This window comes from Heterodontus francisci, chromosome 13, assembly GCF_036365525.1.
Source record: "Heterodontus francisci isolate sHetFra1 chromosome 13, sHetFra1.hap1, whole genome shotgun sequence".
Classification (NCBI taxonomy): Eukaryota; Metazoa; Chordata; class Chondrichthyes; order Heterodontiformes; family Heterodontidae; genus Heterodontus; species Heterodontus francisci.
Window position 1 is genome coordinate 10190045 of NC_090383.1, and position 21910 is coordinate 10211954.

A 21910-nucleotide genomic window follows, 5' to 3' on the forward strand; every position below is an offset into this window, starting at 1 on the left:
AAATTCACCTCAAATAAAGCAGTCATCACCATCAATGCATTTTAAGAGAAACAGTACCTCTGATTTGCTGCAAATTGAGTAAACAGATTTGTGATGTTCAATTCTTCGAGGCATGTTTTCAGCATTCTATCCAGTCTGCTCTCTCCTCCACTGTTTCTGTTTGTAGTTTTACACTGATGATATCTGAATGCTGGGCAGATTATTCTTGCGAACGCCAAACCTGCAGTCGCTCTCACATACACACTCATTTCAATTTTCCCCTCAGAAAACTCCTACGCTCTCTGTAGGCAATTCAGACCCTGTGATGGCCAAACTCTGATGACCAGTTGCCATGGCGCCTGATTGAGTGGTCCTGTGTGCTTCAGCTTGGATTTGTTCTTCAGGCAGCTTTCCTTTCACTCCTTGATGGTAATTACAACCAATCAGCAGGAAAATAAAGCTCTTTTATGGCATTACACAGTCCCGCCAGCACAAGGACTCTTGTTTAAATTATATAGACAGGAACGTCTCAGATAAATTTGTCATTTTATGATTCATGACTGAATGATTAATTATATATTTACCAGAGATTAGTGGCAATGCAATTTTTATATGCTTTGAAAAGAGAAAAGGGCAGCTTACGACTTTTATTTTGCAGTCTATTCTATGCCCTTTCCCCCTGCAGCTAACATTATTTCTTTTTCTATAAATTTAGCATCTGGAACAAAGAAATATCAGCTGACACCAGCAACATAATTTAAAAATGATTATTACATTTTTAAAGCTTTTCTTTTCCAGGAAAGCACAATTGTTTAAACACGTTTTTTTTTTCCAAACTGTTTTTACCTTCTCTACAGTTTGAACTGCCTCTCTAAAATGATTTTTTTTCACGTGGGGTGGGGAGCTTCAATTTTTACATACAGTGCTGAGGAGGAAATCAAAAGTAGACATCTCTCGAAAATGGGTATTTATCACCTGTGTGATCGAATCTTGAGCGTACCTGTAGGACTGCAAATTTTCTCTTGCTTGTTTTTCTTAATAAATATCAGGCTAAATTCACCAATCCTGTGTCCCGAGTTGGGAGCTGTGTTTAAAGGTGACATGGGTCGTAGAGTCAGTGCTACAATGTTGTAGCCTCATCACTAACCTGCGTACCTCTTTGAGTGCAGCTTCTCTCTGGGTGTGCAGGATCTGCAAGCTTTCCCTAAAAAGCATGCACAGAAAGCTTGATAAAAACAAGTCGCTGCTGTCTTAGGACATTGTGTTCTGTCACTGCTGTGAATTGGTTTTTGCTCCGTAGCAAGGCAAAAGTGGTGGTTTAACTTTGATGGCGATTCCTGACCTACCTCCAGAAGTGGGCAGTGTCAACTATCATAAAATCTGATAACCCCTTCAGCCTAAAGAAACGTGGTGCAGGGCTGTGCTGTGGGATCCCTGTGGACCAGCGAGTCTCCGGGAGTCCTGACAGCAGGTATAAGATCAAAGGGCTCAATCAAGCACAAAAAGGTTTGAAATATTTGGTGTAATTTATATTAAAATGAAACAGTGAATTGTTATGATCTGGAACACACTGCCTGAAAGCAAATTCAATAATAACTTTCAAAACGGAATTTGATATAGACTTGCAAAGGAAAAAAAATGATGGGGCTATGGGAAAGAGCGGAAGACTAATTGGATAGCTCTTCGTGGCATGGTGGCCTCCCTCTATGCTGCCTAATTTTATCTGTAGATCTCAGTAGTGTGAAATACCATGAAAGAGTACATCTCATATCACTTCAGCTGAACATCACTTGGAGTATAACTCTAGCCTGTTCTCACTCCTGTGATGGTGGCGTAGTGGTAATGTCATTGGATTAGTAATCCAGAGGCTCAGGCTAATGCCCTGGGGGCATGGGTTCAAATGCCAACATGGCGGCTGGTGAAATTTAAATTCAATGAATTAATAAAGCTAATCTCAGCAATGGTGCCATAAAACAATCATCGATTGTTGTAAAAACCCATCTTGTTTACTAATGTCCTTTAGGGAAGGAAATCTGCTGTCCTTACCTGGTCTGGCCTACATGTGACCACAGACCCACAGCAATGTGCTTGATTCTTAGCCATCCTCCGAAATGGCCTAGCAAGTTGTCGGGAGCAATTAAGGATGGGCAACAAATTCTGGCCTTGCCAGTGATGCCCACATCCCACAAAAGAATAAAAACAACTTTTACTTAATTACATGCCCAACACTGTGCAAGCATGTTAATAAGCTCCCTGACTACAATTAACATTTGTGGTAAATGGTTTATATGGAACACTTCCAGCTGCAAATGTATATGGTGGCAGCACTGGAGTTGTGAACTCTGGCTGGATGTACTTCTGGAGGTCTCATGACATGACCTCCTCCCTACAACTGCCCCTCCCCACACTTCCCTCATTGGTCAGCCGACATGTACATTCACACAGTGCCCTGCCTTTCTGCTCTTCATTCTTGATTGGATGACTCATGACTGTCAGTCAAACAGTCCTTTTCTTCACATCACCAACATTTTTATAACTAATAAAAAAGATTGTTGAAAGAATGTTTTAAAATGAAAAAGGGATCAGACTTCTGTTATGTGGATAGACTGCTGAAGTTGGGCTTGTTCTCCAGCGAGAAGAGAAGGATGAGAGGAGATTTGATAGAGGTGTTCAAAATCGTGAGGGGTCGAGACAGAATAGATAGGGAGAAACTGTTCCCATTGGCAGAAGGCTCGAGAACCAGGGGACACAGATTTAAGGTGATTGATAAGAGAAGCTATGGCGATATGAGGAAAATCTTTTTTTATGCAGTGAGTGGTTGGAATGCACAGCCTGAGAGTGTGGTGCAGGCAGATTCAATTGTGGCTTTCAAAAGGGAATTTGATAAGCACCTGAAGAGAAAATAACTTCTGGGCTACGGGGAAAAGGGCAGGAGAGTGGGACTAGCTGATTTGCTGTTGCAGAGAGCCAGCATGGACGTGACGGGTTCAATGGCCTTCTTCTGTTCTGTACCCATTCTATGTTTTATTGCCTCTGGGATCCAGGGAAATGTAGCAAACTGGATACAAAATTGGCTCACTGCAGGAAACAAAGGGTAATTAAAAGCAAAATACTGCGGATGCTGGAAATCTGAATTAAAAACAAGAAATGCTGGAACCACTCAGCAGGTCTGGCAGCATCTGTGGAAAGAGAAGCAGAGTTAACATTTCGGGTCAGTGACCCTTCTTCGGAACAAAGGGTAATTGTTGACGGGTGTTTTTGCGACTGGAAGGCTGTTTCCAGTGGCGTTCCGTAGGGCTATTAGGTCCCCTGCTTTTTATGGTATATATTAACAATTTGGATGTAAATGTTGGGGGCATGATCAAGAACTTTGCAGATGGCACAAAAATTGATCATGTGGTTGATAGTGAGGAGGATAGCTGTAGACTGCAGGAAGATATCAATGGACTGGTCAGATGGGCAGAAAAGTGCCAAATGGAATTCAACTCAGAGAAGTGTGAGGTGATGCATTTGGGGAGGTCAAAGAGGGCTGAGGAATACACAATTAATGAGAGAATACTGAGAGGTGTAGAGGAAGTGAGGGACCTTGGAGTGAATGTCCACAGATCCCTAAAGGTCACAGGTTGATAAGGTGGCTAAGGCGGCATATGGAATCCTTTCCTTTATTAGCCAAGGTATAGAATATAAGAGCAGGGAGGTTATGCTGGAATTGTATAAAACATTAGCTGGGGCACAACTTGAGTACTGTGTGCAGTTCTGGTCACTTCATTACCGAAAGGAAGTAATTGCACGAGAGAGGGTACAGAGGAGATTTACGAGGATATTGCTGAGATGGAAAAATGCAGCTATAAGGAAAGATTGGATAGGCTGGTGTTGTTCTCCTTGGAATAGAGGAAGCTGAGGGAAGATCTGATTGAAATGTACAAAATTGAGAAGGGCCTGGATAGAGTGGAGGTGAAGGGCCTATTTACCTTAGCAGAGAGGTCAGTGACTAGAGGGCATAAGTTTAAAATGATTGGTAGAAAGATTAGAGGGGAGACGAGGAATGCTTTTTTCACCCAGAGGGTGGTAGGGGTCTGGAACTCACTGCCTGTAAGGATAGTAGAGGCAGAAACTGTCAACTCATTGAAGAGGTGTCTGGATATGGACGTCAAGTGCCCACAACCTGCAGGGCTATGGACCAAATGCTGGAAAGTGGCTCATTTTTCAGCCGGCACAGACATGATAGGCCAAGTGGCCTCTTTCTGTGCCATAAACTTCCCATGATTCTATGATCTTTCTCTTGGCTTGCTCCCACAATGTCCTGGTGATAAAGCTTCAATTCCTGGATACTCTAGGGAAATCTTGGAGTGTTGGTAACCTTAGCCAGATTCCGGAATTGGTAGTTACAATATAAATCTTACTGTTGTTTGCTTTTTGTCATTTGCACAGTGCAGAAAAAAAAAACATTACTGTCATAACTTCCAATCTACCATAGGTCAGCCATTCACCTACACTGTTGTTATGGTTGAACAGTCAGCCAGAAAATAGACCACTATAGAATACATTCCTTTAAGTAAAGAATATTAAGAATATTTGACAATCACTGAATGTCCCAAAGCATTTTACATCCAATGAAGTACTTCTTTTGAAGTGTTGTAATGCAGGAAACACGGTGGCCAATTTGCGCACAGCAAGCTCCCAAAAATTGCAATTTGATAATGACCAGATAATCTGCTTTTGGTGATGTTGATTGAGGGATAAATACTGGCCAGGACACCAGGGATAACTCCCCTGTTCTTCTACGCAATAGTGTCCTGGGATCATTTATGTCCACCTGAGATGGCAGAGGGGTCCTCGATTTAGCATCTCATCCAAAAGTCGTCACCTCCAATAGTACAGCATGCGAATGTCAGCCTAGATTGTCGTGCTCAAGCCCTGGAGTGGGACTTAAACCCACAACCTTCTGACTTAGAGGCAAGAGTGCCACAAACTGAGCCACTGCTGACACATGAATGATCAGGACAATTACTCAACGAAGACGTATAATATTTCACATTCTCAAAAACGATGGTCTCACCACACACCAAAGGTATAGCCAGGGATACTCACTAACTTTTGGTTGAACCTCACATTAACAAGCATTGACCTGCCTGCTGACTGCTGGCTGTCACCTGGATTTTGATCAAGCTTGACGGTGGGCATCTTTCGACACTGCTCAGCATCACCTGGCATTGCCTGCACGTCCTTTATCAAAATGGGGAAATTTTGAAGTGTTTTTGCAGTCTCTTTTCAAAAGCTCTGAGTCACAAAAATTCTTCAGTTATCATTAGAGCCACTGAGTCACGTCTCCTGGCAACCACAGGAATTAGTGCTTCCAGCCAATCACCTAGCACAAATCAGCCTGAAGAGGTTTTCACTGGGCATTTGAGACAGCTATAAAAGCAGGCACAGCCAAACCCGTCAGAATACACCGTAAGTTTAAGCTTGTTACAACAAATACGTGAACACATGCATGGAATCCTCCCTTTCCTCAGTTTTACAGTCATGAGAACAAGGTGTGACACATAGCTTACCCACTTGCCCTGTGAATGCAGCCAATAAGACACCATCAAAACTGTTTAAGCCTTTCCTCCCCACCCACTTCATAATTTCCCTTCCTTCATTGTCTTTTCCTGTCCTTATTTCTTTTTCTGATGTCCTTTCTCTCTCTTTCTGCCTTTTTCTTTCTGTCTCTCATTGTTCTCTTTCTCCCCATTGCTTTCCCTCTTCTTCTTTCCCTGCTTTTTCTCTTTGGTTCATACCATTCAGAGCCCCCCCTTGCTGTGAGCATGTGTGCTGCTCCTATACTTTGGCAAGTGAGAAAGCAAAGGATCCTGATGGAAGCAAAATTTATCCAGCAATCACATCCACTGGGATGTGATCAAATCTACAGGGCCTATAATATTCATATTAGTCTTTCTTGATTCCCCGAAGCCTTTCCACTCTCCACTTGCCTGGATGAGTGCAGCCCCAAAAACACTCAAACTCAACACCAGCCAGGCCAAAGCAGCCCGCTTGATCGGAACTCCCCATCCACCAGCTTAAACATTTACTCCCTCCACCACCAATGCACAGTGGCAGTTGTGTGTACCATATACAAGATGGACTGCAGCAACTCTTCCAAACCTGTGACCTCTACCATCTAGAAGAACAAGGGCTGCAAGCACATGGGAACACCACCACCTGCAAGTTCCCCCTCCAAGTCACACATCATCCTGTTTTGGAACTATATCGCCATTCCTTCACTGTTGCTGGGTCAATATCCTGGAAATCCCTCCCTAACAGCACTACACCACAAGGGCTGCAGCGGTTCAAGAAGGCAGCTCACCGCTACCTTCTCAAGGGCAATTAGGGTTGGGCAATAAATGCTGGCCCAGCCAGCAATCCCCACAACCCATGAATGAATAAAACAAAATTCTTGCCTCCATAGCATGCTTTCACTTTGTCTCACTCTCTAGCAAAAGAAATTGCCACAGAGCAGACGAGGAAAGGAAGATGGTAAATTTACGAGAAAACCAATATATAGAGAGTTTAACTTACAACTGACCAGACCGGATGCTGACACCGAAGGGGTGGTGGGAGGGTGGGCAGGGCCTTCTGCTGTTGGATGGCATTTCTTACCTGAAAAATAAGCGGGGAGCATCTTGGAAATGGCCTCCACCTCAGACAACCCATTGATAACTGAGGCTCATATGATGCGATTTGCAGGCAGGCCTGTAAATGGGTGGGCTCCAGGTGGGAGACTACTTAAATATGCAACTCGCAGTCCTACACTAGTTGTACAATCTGTATTGCAACCTTTAGGTTAAAAATGGGTGGGGCATGTACACTGCATATGCTTCACCCAATTGCACTCGCCGTTGAGCAGTTGAACTAGCGATCCCTAAAGGATCTCTGGAGGTCACTCAGAAAACAGCCAAAGAAATTTAGAAACATATTTGTCTGGAGTGAGGAAGTGAGTGGCCTGATAGTGCTTGATATGGTCCACCCAGTTGTGGTGATGGATGACTAAACCAACTGTGTGACAGGTATGCTCAACTTTGTGCTTCTTGGACTTGAGGGAATGAAGGTGGGGGCAAGGTGTTACCACACATTAGCCAAGTTTCAGAGTAGGTCAGGATGGCAATGCAACTGTCCACAATAAGGTTGTTAATGGACATTATGGAAGGAAATGTAGATGGGGCAATGATTGTTGATTGAATGGTGGTAGCTGAGGGGGCCAGTAGTAGATGGAGTAAGCAGGACAGGAAGGAGGTTGGTGAGGTTAGCCCTCAGCAGGCACCTTGGGTGGTACAGTTGGCAAGAGAGGGGCAGTTCTGGTTCCTGCCCATCAATGCCTCTATGGGCCCTTCGGAGAATGCAAAGAGGAACAGAGGGTAGATGTAGGCTTATCAAAGAATGAAAAGTTTAAAAAAAAGCTCGTCTCAGTAATGGTGACCATGAAACTGGACTGTCATAAATACCCATCTGGTTCACTAATGTCCTTTAGGGAAGGAAATCTGCCGTCCTGACCTGGTCTGGCCGACATGTGACTCCAGCCCCACAGCAATGTGCTTGACTCTTAACTGCCCTTGAAATGGTCTAGCTAGCCTCTCAGTTGTACCAAACTGCTACAGAAAAGTCGAAGAAGAATAAAACTGAACGGATGACCCAGCATCGACCTAGGCACCAGAAACGACCAAGACACATGCTGTCCTGTCGGCCCTGCAAAGTTCCCCTCACTAACATCTGGAGACTTGTGCCAAAATTGGGAGAGCTGTCCCACAGGCTAGTCAAGCAACAGCCTGACATGGTCATACTCACCGAATCATACCTTACAGCCTATGTCCCAGACTTTTCTAAAACCGTCCCAGGTATGTCCTGTCCCACCAGCAGGACAGACCCACCAGAGGTGTCGGGACAGTGGTAAACAGTTGGCAGGGATTTGCCCTGGGAGTCCTCAACACTGAGTCCAGATGCCATGGAGTCTCAAGGCATCATGTCAAACGTGGGGAAGGAAACCACCTGCTGATTACCACCAACTGCCCGACTTCAGTTGATGAATCAGTACTTCTCCATGCTGAACACCACTTTGAAGAAGCATTGAGGGTAGTAAGGGCACAGAATGTACTCTGGGTGGAGGACTTCAATGCCCATCACCAAGAGTGGCTCTGTAGCACCACTACTGACCGAGATGGCCGAGTTGTGAAGGGCATAACTGATAGACAGGGCCTGCAGCAGGTGGTGAGGGAACCAACAAGAGGGAAAAACCTGTGTTAACCCGTCCTCACCAATCTACCTGTCGCAGATGCATCTGTCCATGACAGTATTGGTAGGAGTGACCACCTTCAGTCCTTGTGGAGATGAAGACTTGACTTTATACCATCCATTGTGTTGTGTGGCACCACCACTGTGCTAAGTGGGTTAGATTCAGAACTGATCTAGCAGCTCAAAACTGAGCATCCATGAGGTGCAGTGGACCATCAACAGCAGCAGAATTGTATTCAACAACAATCTGTAAACTCATGACCCGGCATTTCCCACACTCTACCATTACCATCAACCAAGGGATCAACCATGGTTCAATGAACTGTGCAGGACGGCATGTCAGGAGCAGCACCAGGCAAACCTAAAAAATGAGGTAACAACCTGGTGAAGCTACAACACAGGGCTACTTGCTTGCCAACAGCATAGGCAGCATGCGATAGACAGAGATAAGCAATCCCACAACCGAAGGATCAGATCTAAACTCTGCAGTCCTGCCACATCCTGTCATGAATGGTGGTGGGCAATTAAACAACCAACAGGAGGAAGAGACTCCACAAATATCCCCATCCTCAATGATGGGGGAGCCCAGCACATCAGTGCAAAAGACAAGGCTGAAGCATTTGCAACAATATTCAGCCGGAAGTGCCAAATTGATGATCCATCTCGGCCTCCTCCTGAAGTCCCCAGCATCACAGATGCCAGACTTCAGCCAATTCGATTCATTCTGCGTGATATCAAGAAACGACTGAAGGCACTGGATACGGCACAGGTTATGGGCCCTGACAATATTCCGGCAATAGCACTGAAGACCTGTGCTCCAGACCTTGCCGCACTCCTAGCCAAGCTGTTCCAGTACAGCTACAACACTGGCATCTATCCAGCAATGTGGAAGATTTCTCAGGTATGTCCTGTTGACAAAAAGCAGGTCAAGTCCAACCCGGCCAATTATCGCCCATCAGTCTACTCTCAATCATCAGGAAAGTGATGGAAGGTGTTGTTGACAGTGCCATCAAGCGGCACTTGCTTCGCAATCACCTGCTCAGTGACACTCAGTTTGGGTTCCGCCAAGGCCACTCAGCTCCTGACCTCATTACAGCCTTGGTTCAAACATGGGCAAAAGAGCTGAACTCAAGAGATGAGGTGCGAGTGACTGCCCTTGACATCAAGGCAGCATTTGACCGAGTATGGCATCAAGGAGCCCTAGCAAAACTGAAGTCAATGGGAATCAGGGGGAAAACTCTTCGCTGGTTGGAGTCATACCTAACGCAAAGGAAGATGGTTGTGGTTCTTGGAGGTCAATCATCTGAGCTCAAGGACATCACTGTGGGAGTTCCTCAGGGTAGTGCCCTGGGCCCAACCATCTTCAGCTGCTTTATCAATTACTTTCCTTCAATCATAAGGTCAGAAGTGGAGATGCTCGCTGACGATTGCACAATGTTCAGCACTATTCGTGACTCCTCAGATACTGAAGCAATCCAGGTCTTGCTGCATTTCTGCATGAATAATATCCAGGCTTGGGCTGATAAATGGCAAGTAACATTCGCGCCACACAAGTGCCAGGCAATGACCATCTCCCCTTGACATTCAATGGCATTACCATCGCTGAAACCCCACTATCAACAACCTAGGGGCTACCATTGACCAGAAACTGAACTGGAGTAGCCATATAAATACCGTGGCTACAAGAGCAGGTCAGAGGCTAGGAATCCTGCCTGTGGTGAGTAACTCACCTCCTGACTCCCCAGAGCCTGTCCACCATCTACAAGCCACAAGTCAGGAGTGTGATGGAATACTCTCCACTTGCCTGGATGGGTGCAGCTCCAACAACACTCAAGAAGCTCGACACCATCCAGGACAAAGCAGCCCGCTTGATTGGTGCCCCATCCATAAACATTCACTCCCTCCACCACTGATGCATAATGGTCGCAGTGTGTACCATCTACAAGATGCACTGCACCAATGCACCAAGGCTCCTTAGACAGCACCTTCCAAACCCGCGACCTCTACCAACTAGGAGGACAAGGGCAGCAAATGCATGGGAACACCACCACCTGCAAGTTCCTCTCCAAGTCACACACCATCCTGACTTGGAACTGTATCGCCGTTCCTTCACTGTTGCTGGGTCAAAATCCTGGAACTCCCTTCCTAACAGCACTGTGGGTATACCTACCTCACATGGACTGCAGCGGTTCAAGAAGGCAGCTCACCACTACCTTCTCAAGGGCAATTAGGGATGGGTAAGAAATGCTGGTTTAGCCAGCGACGCCCACATACCATGAATGAATAAAAAAAATGTCCTTTCCAAAAAAAAGCAGGAGAAATCCAAACTGGCCAATTACCACCCTATCAGTCTACTCTTGATCATCAGCAAAGTGATGTTAGGTGTTATCGACAGTGCTATCAAACGGCACGTACACAGCAATAACCGGCTCACTGATGCTCAGTTTGGGTTCTGCCAGGGCCACTTGGCTCCAGACCTCATTATGGCCTTGATCCAAAGAATCAAGAGCTGAATCAAGAAAAAAGAGCTGAATTCAAGAGGTGAGGTGAGAGTGACTGCCTTTGACATAAAAACAGCATTTTACCGAGTGTGGCACCAAGGAGCCCTGGCAAAATTGAAGTCAATGGGAATCGAGGGAAAACTCTCCACTGGTTGGAGTCAGACCGGGCACAAAGGAAGATGGTTGTGGTTGTTGGAGGCCAAACATTTAATCCCCAGGACATTTGCTGCAGGAATTCCTCAGGGTAGTACCCTAGGCCCAACCATCTTCAGCTGCTTCACCAATGACCTTCCCTCCATCATAAGGTCAAAGGTGGGGATGTTCGCTGATGATTGCACAATATTCAGCATCATTCGCGACTCCTCAGATACTGAAGCAGTCCGTGTCCACATGCAGCAAGGCCTGGACAACGTTCAGGCTTGGGCTGATAAATGGCAAATAACATTCGCACCACACAAGTACCAGGCAATGACCATCTCCAACAAGAGAGATTCTAACCATCTTTCCTTGACATTCATCCCCATTTGCATCACTATCAACATCTCGGTGGTTACCATTGACCAGAAACTGAACTGGAATAACTACAGTGGCTACATGACCAGGTCAGGGGCTGGGAATTCTTCAGGACTCACCGCCTGACTTCCCAAAGCCTGTCCATAATCTACAAGGCACAAATCAGGAGTGTGATGGAATACTCTTCATTTGCCTGGATGAGTGCAGCTCCGACAACACTCAAGAAGCTCAACACCATCCAAGACAAAGCAGCCCACTTGATCGGCATCCCATCCTCCACCACTGGTGCACAGTAGCAGCAGAGTGTACCATCTACAAGATACACTGCAGCAACTTGCCAAGCCTTCTTCGACAGCACCTTCCAAAACCAGGACCTCCACCACCTACAAGGACAAGGACAGCAGACATATAGGAACATCACCAACTGGAAGTTCCTCTCCAAGTTGCAAACCATCGTGACTTGGAACTATATTGCCTTTCCTTCACTGTTGCTGGGTTAAAAACCTGGAACTCCCTTCCTAACAGCACTGTGCGTGCACCTACACCAGATGGACTGCAGCAGTTCAAGAAGGAGGCGCACCACCACCTTCCAAGGGCAATTAGGGATGGGAAACAAATGCAGGCCCTACCATTGATGCTCACATCCCATCATAGAATACAAAATAAATTCAAACCGGGAAAGGAAGCAGGAGAGTAGAAAGTCTGAGGAGTATTGGCGGCTGTGGTTTGGAGCAGTGGCAAAATTTCCAGGAGGAGGAAGATGAAATGTGGTCTAATTGAGTGACTAGATGGGTGGGAGACAGGGGAGAAAGGGCCAGAGAGGAAACAAGAGAAAAAAAGAAGCCATAGAAGTAATGGGCTCAGTTCTCCTTCAGTCTCCAGTCAAAATGTACATGTGAATTGATACAGAGGGAATTTAGGCAATTAGAATAGACATAAACAGAGGCCATCCCCCTTAATCCTGGAGCCTTGTATTGCATGGATCAAAAATGTGGCATACTTTGTACAACCAGTACTTGAATATTACAATAAATGGACCAAAATCTGATCAACCAACTATCAACCCACAGGTGCCAGGGTTTACCGCATCAACAAGCTTACCAAATGCTAAAGCATTCTACAAAGCAAGGCTCACAAGTTCAATAGAAATTGTCCTTTTTTAAAAGAAAGAGCGCATCTCCCTTTGCTTAAGAATCGTGAGTGGAGCAGGCCTGGCTCTTATTCTGCAATATCAAAATTTGGCATGTGGCCTAAAAGATGCGCTAAATGCCTCACTTACACACATAAGGAGCTTAACGCCTATTTTTGGCAGTTTTTATGTTCATTCACAGGGCTGTGGATGGCAAGGCCTGCATTTATTGCCCCTCCCTAATTGCTCTTGAGAAGGTGGCGGTGAGCTGCCTTCTTAACAACTGAATGGCTTGCTTGGTCATTTCAGAGGGCAGTTAAGAGTCAACCACATTGCTGAGAGTCTGGAGTCATATTTAGACCAGGCCAGGTAAAGACAGCAGATTTCCTTCTCTAAAGGAAATTAGCGAACCAGATGTCTTTTTATGACAATCCAGCAATTATTTGGTCACAGTTAGGACATAAGAAATAGAATCAGGAGTAGGCCTGCTCCATTCGATAAGATCACGGCTGATCTGATCTTGGCCTCAACTTCACTTTCCTGCCTGATTCCCATAACCCTTGACTCCCCCTATAGTTAAAAATCTGTCCATCTCAACCTTGAATATAGTCAATGACCCAGCCTCCACAGCTCTCTGTGGTAGAGAATTCCAAAGATTCAATAAGATCACCTCTCATTCGTCTAAACTCCAAGGAGTATAGGCCCAAACTGTCAACCTTCCCTCATAAGGCAACCCCTTCATCCCAGGAATCAATCTAGTGAACCTTGTCTGAACTGCCTCCAATGTAAGCTTATCCCTCTTTAAATATGGAGACCCAAACTATCTATAAAATACTCTAAGCATGGTCTCACCAATGCCCTATACAGTTGTAGCAAGATTTCCCTTATTTTCAGTTAGTTAGCCAATCCTCTTTCAATGCTAATATATTACCCCCAACAGCATGAGCTCTTATCTGGTGTAGTACCCTTTTATGTGGCACCTTATCAAATGCCTTTTGTAAATCCAAATACACTACATCTACTGGTTCCCCTTTATCCACCCTGTTTGTTACGTCCTCAAAGTACACAAATAAATTTGTAAAATGCGATTTCCCTTTCATAAAACCATGTTGATCCTGTTTGATTGTATTATGATTTTCTAAATTCCTGCTACCACTTCCTTAATAATGGATTCCAACATTTTCCCATTGACAGATGCAAGGCTAACAGGTCTGTAGTTTCTTGCTTTCTGTCTTCCTCCTTTCTTGAATAGGGGCATTACATTTGTGGTTTTCCAATCTGCTGGGATCCTTTCAGAATCTAGGGAATTTTGGAAAATTACAACCAACGCATCGCATGAATTTTCCTTGTACTTTTGCTCTAGTGATAATGACTGTTTTAAGTTCCTCCCTCCCTTTTACCCCTTAACTTTCCACTATTATTGGAATGATTTAGTGTCTTCTACAGTGAAGACAGATACAAAATATTTGTTCAAAGTCTCTGCCATTTCCTAGTTTCTCATTATTAATTACACAGTCTCTTCCTCTAAGGAATCAATGTTTGCTTTAGCTACCCTCTTCCTTTTATATACTTGTGGAAGCTCTTGCTGTCTGTTTATATATTTCTTGATAGTTTACTTCCATAATCTATTTTCTCCCTCTCCTATTGTTTTAGTCATCCTTTGCTTGTTTCTAAAATGTTCCCAATCTTTGCAACATTGTATGCCTTTTATTTCAATTAATACCATGCTGAACCTCGTTCATTAGCCATGGATGGTTCATCCTTCATGCAGAGTATTTCTTTCTAACTAGAATGTATCTTTATTGAGAATGATGAAATATATCTTTAACTCTCTACCACTGCTTATCTACCATCTTACCTTTTAATCTATTTTCCCAGTCCAGTTTAGCCAACTCTATCTTCATACCTTTGTAATTGCCTTTATTTAAGTTTAAGACACTAGTTTCAGACCCAAGTTTCTCACCCTCAAACTGAATGTGAAATTCTACCACATTATGATCACTCTTCCCTAGAGGATCCTTTACTATGAGATCATTAATTAATCCTGTTTCATTACCCATTAACAGATCCAAAATAAACTGTTCCATGGTTGGTTCCACATGCATTGGTCTAAGAAACTGTCCCAAATACACTCAATAAACTCATCCTCAAGGCTACATTTGCCAATTTGATTTGTGCAATCTATATGAAGATTAAAGTCACCCACAAATTTTGCAGTACCTTTCTTAAAAGCTCCCTGATGTCTCAATTTATACTCTGTCCTACAAACTATTCCCACCAGTGACTTCTTCCCATTGTTATTTATCTCCACCCAAACTGATTCTACATCTTGATCTTCCAAGCAAAGATCATTTCTTACCACTGTACTGATCTCATCCTTTGTGACTGATACCAGCTTTTTGCTTAAATAACAGAATTTAAATTCCCCAGCTGCCATGGAACTCATTCTATCAGATCACTAGGCCATGAGTCTAGATTGCTAGCCCAGTGACATAACCACTATGCTACCATTCCTGCCTGAAAAATTGCCTGACCCAACATTGAACATTGGTCCGCAAAATTGGACAGGGTGTAAAACGGGAGTGAGATCCAAATTCTATCCCAGTGTATTATGGAATTGACAAAGGAACAGGCCATACCAGATTTGGTGAGGAATAACTAATTAGAATTAGTTAACAAGGTGTCCATAAGGGGATAACCAAATAATATGTTTGAATTTAACACTAACTTGAAGAAGGAGTCACAAACCAAAAGTTTAAGTTTAAGTAAGGGAATCTTCGAAGGGATGAGAAATGAATTGATCACAGTAAACTGGGTTGAACTGTTAATGGGTAAATCTGCAGACAAATAGTAGGAATTATCCAGAGTAGCATTTGGAACTATACAAAACCAGTACACAACCTTCAAATGCAAAGGTTCCACATGTGTAATTAAGCAACCACAGTCTAAAAATGAAGAAAGAGATGAGAGTGAGCTAAAAAAAAAGACATGCACAAATGGAAGGAAAAAACGAAATCCAGCAGACTGGAAAAACTAGGAAAAGCAACAAAGGAGAATGCAAGGAAAGAAATAAAAGATGCAAGAAGGAATGTTAAAAATATCTTGCAAGAGATATCAAAGATAACAGCAGATGGTTTCATAAATATATTAAGAACATAAGAAATAGGAGCAGCAACATACCATACAGTCTCCCAAGCCTGCTCTGTCTTTAATAAGATCATGGCTGATCTTCTACCTCAATTCCACCTTCCTGCTGATCTCCATATTGCTTGATTCCCCTGGTGCCCAAGAACCCAATGATCTCAGTCTTGAATATACTCAATGACTGAACATCCAATGCTCTCTGGGGTAGGGAATTCCAAAGCTTCACAAACCTCTGAGTAAAGAAATTTCTCTTCACCTCAGTCCTAAACGGCCAAGCCCTTATTTTGACACAATGATATCTATTTCTAGATTCTCCAGCCAGGAGAAACAGCCTCTCAGAATCTATCCCATCAAGTTCACTAAGAATTTTCTACGCAACCATCTTTCATTTTTCTAAGCTCCAGATAATATAGGCTCATTCTATCCAATATCTCTTCAGAGGACTGCCGTCTAACTCCAGGATCTGATCGATATTGAGAGAGTGTGGTAAAGGGGCATATGGGTGCATTAACCAGATGCAGACGAGTCTATAATGGACAATAGGGAATGGCAGAGATGCTAATTGAGTACGTTGTATTGGCTTTCACAGTGGAGAATGAGGACAGAACACCATTGGTGAAAGGGAACCTGAAAATGAGTCAATGGAAGGAACTTAGTGGATTTCATAGAAGTAAAAAAAGGCAATGGAGAAAATAATGAGGCTTGTGGTCGACAAACCTCCACAGCCTGATGGTTTTCACCCCAGAATATTATAAGAAATAAGTGAGAAAATTGCAGATGCATTAGCCGTAATTTTGCAAAGCTCTCTAGAATCCAGAACTGTGCCTTTGGATTGTAATAAATGTCACTCCATTATTTAAGGTGAAGAAGAGAGGCACTGTGCAAATGACTACTGGCAACACCTATGCAGTCGTATTCAGCAGGCCTCTGACACCGGAAACATCAGAGGAATGTATGATGGCATTACGAGAGCTTTTGGGCCAACCATCAAGAAGATCGCCCCCCCCTCAAGTCTAAATCAGGGGAAACAATCACTGACCAATGCAAGCAAATGGACCACTGGGTGGAGCACTACCTAGAACTGTATTCCAGGTAAAATGTTGTCACTGAGACCACCCTCAATGCAGCCCAGTCTCTGCCAGTCATGGATGAGCTGGACGTACAACTAACAAAATCGGAACTCAGTGATGCCAATGATTCTCTAGCCAGCGGAAAAGCCCCTGAAAAGGATGGCATTACCCCTGAACTAATCAAGAGTGCCAAGCCTGCTATACTCTCAACACTCCATGAACTGCTTTGCCTGTGCTGGGATGAGGGAGCAGTACCACAGGACATACACAATGCCAATATCATCACCCTCTATAAGAACAAGGGTGACCGCAGTGACTGCAACAACTACCGTGGAATCTCCCTGCTCAGCACAGTGGGGAAAGTCTTCGCTCGAGTCATTTTAAACAGACTCCAGAAGCTGGCTGAGCGTGTCTACCCTGAGGCACAGTGCGGCTTTCGAGCAGAGAGATCCACCATTGACATGCTGTTCTCCCTTCGCCAGCTACAGGAGAAATGTCATGAACAACAGAGGCCCCTCTACGTTGATTTCATTGATCTCACCAAAGCCTTTGACCTCGTCAGCAGACGTGGTCTCTTCAGACTACTAGCAAAGATCAGATGTCCACCAAAGCTACTAAGTATCATCACCTCATTCCATGACAATATGAAAGGCACAATTCAGCATAGTGGTGCCTCATCAGACCCCTTTCCTATCCTGAGTGGCGTGAAACAGGGCTGTGTTCTCGCACCTACACTGTTTGGGATCTTCTTCTCACTGCCGCTCTCACATGCATTCAAGTCTTCAGAAGAAGGAATTTTCCTCCACACAAGATCAGATGGCAGGTTGTTCAACCTTGCCCGTCTTAGAGCAAAGGCCAAAGTACAGAAAGTCCTCATCAGGGAACTCCTCTTTGCTGACGATGCTGCATTAACATCCCTCACAGAAGACTGTCTGCAGAGACTCATTGACAGGATTGCGACTGCCTGCAACGAATTTGGCCTAACCATCAGCCTCAAGAAAACGAACATCATGGAACAGGACATCAGAAATGCTCCATCCATCAATATCGGCGACCACGCTCTGGAAGTGGTTCAAGAGTTCACCTACCTAGGCTCAACTATCACCAGTAACCTGTCTCCCGATGCAGAAATCAACAAGTGCATCGGAAAGGCGTCCGGTGCTATGTCCAGATTGGCCAAGAGGGTGTGGGAAAATGGCACACTGACACGGAACACAAAAGTCCGAGTTTTTCAAGCCTGTGTCCTCAGTACCTTGCTCTATGGCAGCAAGGCCTGGACAACGTATGTCAGCCAAGAGCGACGTCTCAACTCATTCCATCTTTGCTGCCTCCGAAGAATCCTTGGCATCAGGTGGCAGGACCATATCACGCAGAAGTCCTCGAGGCAGCCAACATCCCCAGCATATACACCCTACTGAGCCAGCGGTGCCTGAGATGGCTTGGCCAAGTAAGCCACATGGAAGATGGCAGGATCCCCAAGGACACATTGTACAGCGAGCTCGTCACTGGTATCAGACCCACCGGCCGTCCATGTCTCTGCTTTAAAGACATCTGCAAATGCGACATGAAGTCCTGTGACATTGACCACAAGTTGTGGGAGTCAGTTGCCAGCGATCGCCAGAGCTGGCAGACAGCCATAAAGGCGGGGCTAAAGAGTGGCGAGTCGAAGAGACTTAGCAGTTGGCAGGAAAAAAGACAGAAGTGCAAGGAGAGAGCCAACTGTGTAACAGCCCCGACAACTAATTTATCTGCAGCTCCTGTGCAAGAGTCTGTCACTCTAGAATTGGCCTTTATAGCCACTCCAGGCGCTGCTTCACAAACCACTGACCACCTCTAGGTGCTTACCCATTGTCTCTCGAGCCAAGGAGGCCAAAGAAGAAGAAGAGAGAAACCAAGTAACTACAAGCCTGTCAGCTTAATGTCAATGGTGGGGATGCTACTGGAATCGTACATCAGGGACAGCATGCTGAAATTTGCTGTTAAGGGGCAAGTCCAGCCGAAAGTGGCAGGTGACCCTGCTTCAGCTGGTGGTGGGACCTGGGGTGGCATATTGCCAGCGGCAGCCAATATAGAGGCCACCACCGGGGCTGTCGTCAGTTAAGGACAACGGCCGCGCCCCTCAAGAATTGCTGGCCCAATCAGAGGGCCAGCAGCTCAGCAGCACCACCATTAGCGGTGGCCATTGCTGAGGTTATTGCTCCAAGGAGAGGGAGCTTCAATGGCCAGGCACTCTGGAAGTCAGGAAAATTGGTTTGGGGGATGCCAGCGCTAGGCAGGCAGGTACTGGCGATCTGTGGCGGGGCGGGGAGTGGGGGGGGGGGAATAGGGGCAGTCACTGAGTGCTGGTGACACCGGAGGGCCCCCTCCATGGGCCATGGATTGCCCATTAAGGATGGTTCCCCCCACCAAGCCCCTGGAACCCACTGGGAGGCCGCCAGGTTTCACAGGGCGGTCTATCCATGTGGTAGCAAGCCCTCCTAATGTGGGCAAAATGTCTGCAGAGGTGGGAAGTGGCCCTTCCCCCACCATTTTGCCAGCCCTCCTGCCTCCCAGCCCACCCCCAACGGGCCTGGAAAGTCCAGATCAGAGTGACTTGAGTACTAGGCTGATCAGAGAGAGTCTATATTGGTGAAGGGGAGGTGAAGTCTGACTAATTGAGCTGAATTTTCTGAGGCCACTAGTATGGGAGATAGGGGAGTATCCAGGGATGCTCTCTATATGGATTTTCAGAAGACATGATAAGGTTCTACAGAAGAGATGATTAGAAAAAATGAAAGCTCATGAAATTGGAGGTAACGTTGTGAGATGGTTTGGTATTTAATTGAGAGGTAGAACATGGAGAGTAAGGGTCAATGGCGTGTTCTCAGATCGGTGGGATTTGACAAGTGGTGCCTCTAGGGATATGTGATTGGGTCTCAGCTTTTTACCATATACATTAATGACTTGCATGAAAGAATAGGGAGTTGTATATCCAATTTTGCAGATGACACTGAGATAGCAGGGACAATAAGTTGTGCGGTGGGAGTAGGAATTTACAAAGGGACATAGATAGACTAAGGGCGGGTGCAGAACTTTGGCAGATGGAGTATAATGTGGGGAAGTATGAGATTACCAACTTTAGATCTGACAAAGAAAAAGTGGAACATTTCTTAATGGTGAGAGGCTAAGCGATGTGGGGGAGCAAAGAGATTTAGGCGCCTATGTGTACAAATCATGAAAAGCATAGGGACAAAATTTAATTTAAAAAGCTAATGGGATATTGGCTTTTATCTAATGAGCATTGGAATTCAAAAAGTGAGGAAGTGATGCTTCAGTTGAACACAGCCTTTGTTAGGCCCTATCTGGAGTTCTGCCTTCAGTTATGGGCACTGAACCTCAGGAAAGCCTTGGAGGGTGTACACCGCAGGTTCACCAGCATGATAGCGGGGCTTAAAAGGGTAAATTATGAGGATACACTGTATAAACTTGGTTTGTATTCCCTTGAGTTTAGAAGGTTGAGAGATGACATAATCAGGGTCCTGAAAATGATGAAGGGATTTGATACGGTCGATAAAGAGAAACTACTTACTCTAGTGGAGAAATCCAGAACAAGGGGGTACAATCTTAAAATTAGAGTTAGGAATCAGGAAGCCAGGAAGCCCTTTTTCACCCAAGGGGTACCAAAAATCTGGAAATATCTCCCCTAAAAGGCTGTGGATGCTGGGTCAACTGAAATTTTACTAAGATCAATAGATTTTTGTTAGGTTATGAATATCGAGGGATACGGAGCAAAGCTGGGTAAATGGAGCTAAAATACAGTCTAGCCATGATCTAATTGAGCGACGGAACGTGCTTGAGGGTCTGAATGGCCGACTCTTGTTCTTGTGTTCCTATAATTCCTATGTAACAACAAACAAACTCAAAAGTATCTACAAATAGGCTTTTAACTCCATCTGTCTAAGTTCAGTGTAGGCCCTTAAAATTCTCTTCTGCCTTCTTCGTGACAATCCTTAACCCTCATCTTGTACTGGTGTGAGTACAAATGAGCACAATAAGATGAAAATGATGGGAAAGTGGGTGTCTGATTCCATCACACTGCTGCAAAATGATGGCAGAAAATGGGGTGAGCACTAAAGTGAGCAGGGAGCCACTGGTACAGGTCTTCATCCCATTTCTTGCTGTCACCTGGTCAATTAGGGGCGAAGAAAAATCAAGAAATGGCCACTGGAGGCTCAAGTCTTTTACTTGCAGCTAAATGGCTGGTCAGCAGATTTAGCTGGCTTCATCTACACACAACTGGGGCTCCATGTCCCACGGAAACCCCTGCCGGCAATGGCTGACTCCGCAGCTCCGACGCTGCCACTGGAGGGTTCACCCTCCAATCACCAGGGCTTGCCTGCTCGGCCCTGGAATATTAAGAAAATTTCTTAATCGCCCTTCAAGGGTGCCTCAACATGGGGACACCCATTCCTTCTCCCTGCAGCCTCAGAAGCAGCCGCCTCTATTGGTGGTACTGCCAGTGGGGCTGGCCCTTTGATTGGGCAAGCAGCTCAGAGAGGCAGGTCACAGTCGTTATTGGGACGGCGATCCTGGCAGTGGCTTCATAATTGGCCGCCTCTGGTAAAGTCCCCTCCGCGGCCCTGGCGTTCGCCTGCGCAGGCTTGGCACGCGCAATCAGTCTGGCGGAGGGGCCTAAGTCATGTCAATAAAATTCTGGCTATGGCCACAGACAGATCGTCATTAGTACATGCAATTATCAGTGAAGAGTTAAAATTGAAATAATTTATGCATTTATCTTCACAAAATTAAGAAATGGATACAAATGATGAAGAAACAGGAAATCTTTGAAAGAGTGCAACCAATAATAATTTCATTTTAATGCAGAAAGGCACAATACACTAGTAGGGCTAGTTGGCCATGACTGTACACCACATTGCCGCACAAAAGGCCAGATTTATAGACTGGCACTTATGTTCCACCGGTAGAATTAAACTATTTGCTGATGATGAATGGAGCTTTCAGAGCATCTCTGCAACCGCCAACCAACTCATGAAAATGATTTGTCACCTTAGCTTTTCTGCAAGCTTGCCAACAACTGACTGATTCAATTTATGATTCTGCTCCAATAGAATTGAGGGAATGAACAACTTCGAAAGACAATTAATTGAAACTGCTTCACCACTATTATGCAGTGGAACAGTAGCCTGCCATATAAAAATATGATCCGAAGCAAGGTCAGGGGGAGGCAGGGGGAGGGGGCAGGATCTGAATGGGTGAGCACACTACACCAACATCTCAGGGAGCTGGATATCAGCCCTGTGTAAAAT

The 21910-nt window shown here is 45.1% G+C and overlaps 1 protein-coding gene across 8 annotated transcripts in view; it reads right to left on the bottom strand.

The window, feature by feature from the left end:
* Positions 1 to 21910, bottom strand: part of plcb1 (phospholipase C beta 1) — a 751229-nt gene that overhangs the window by 88788 nt on the left and 640531 nt on the right. The window lies entirely within an intron of this gene.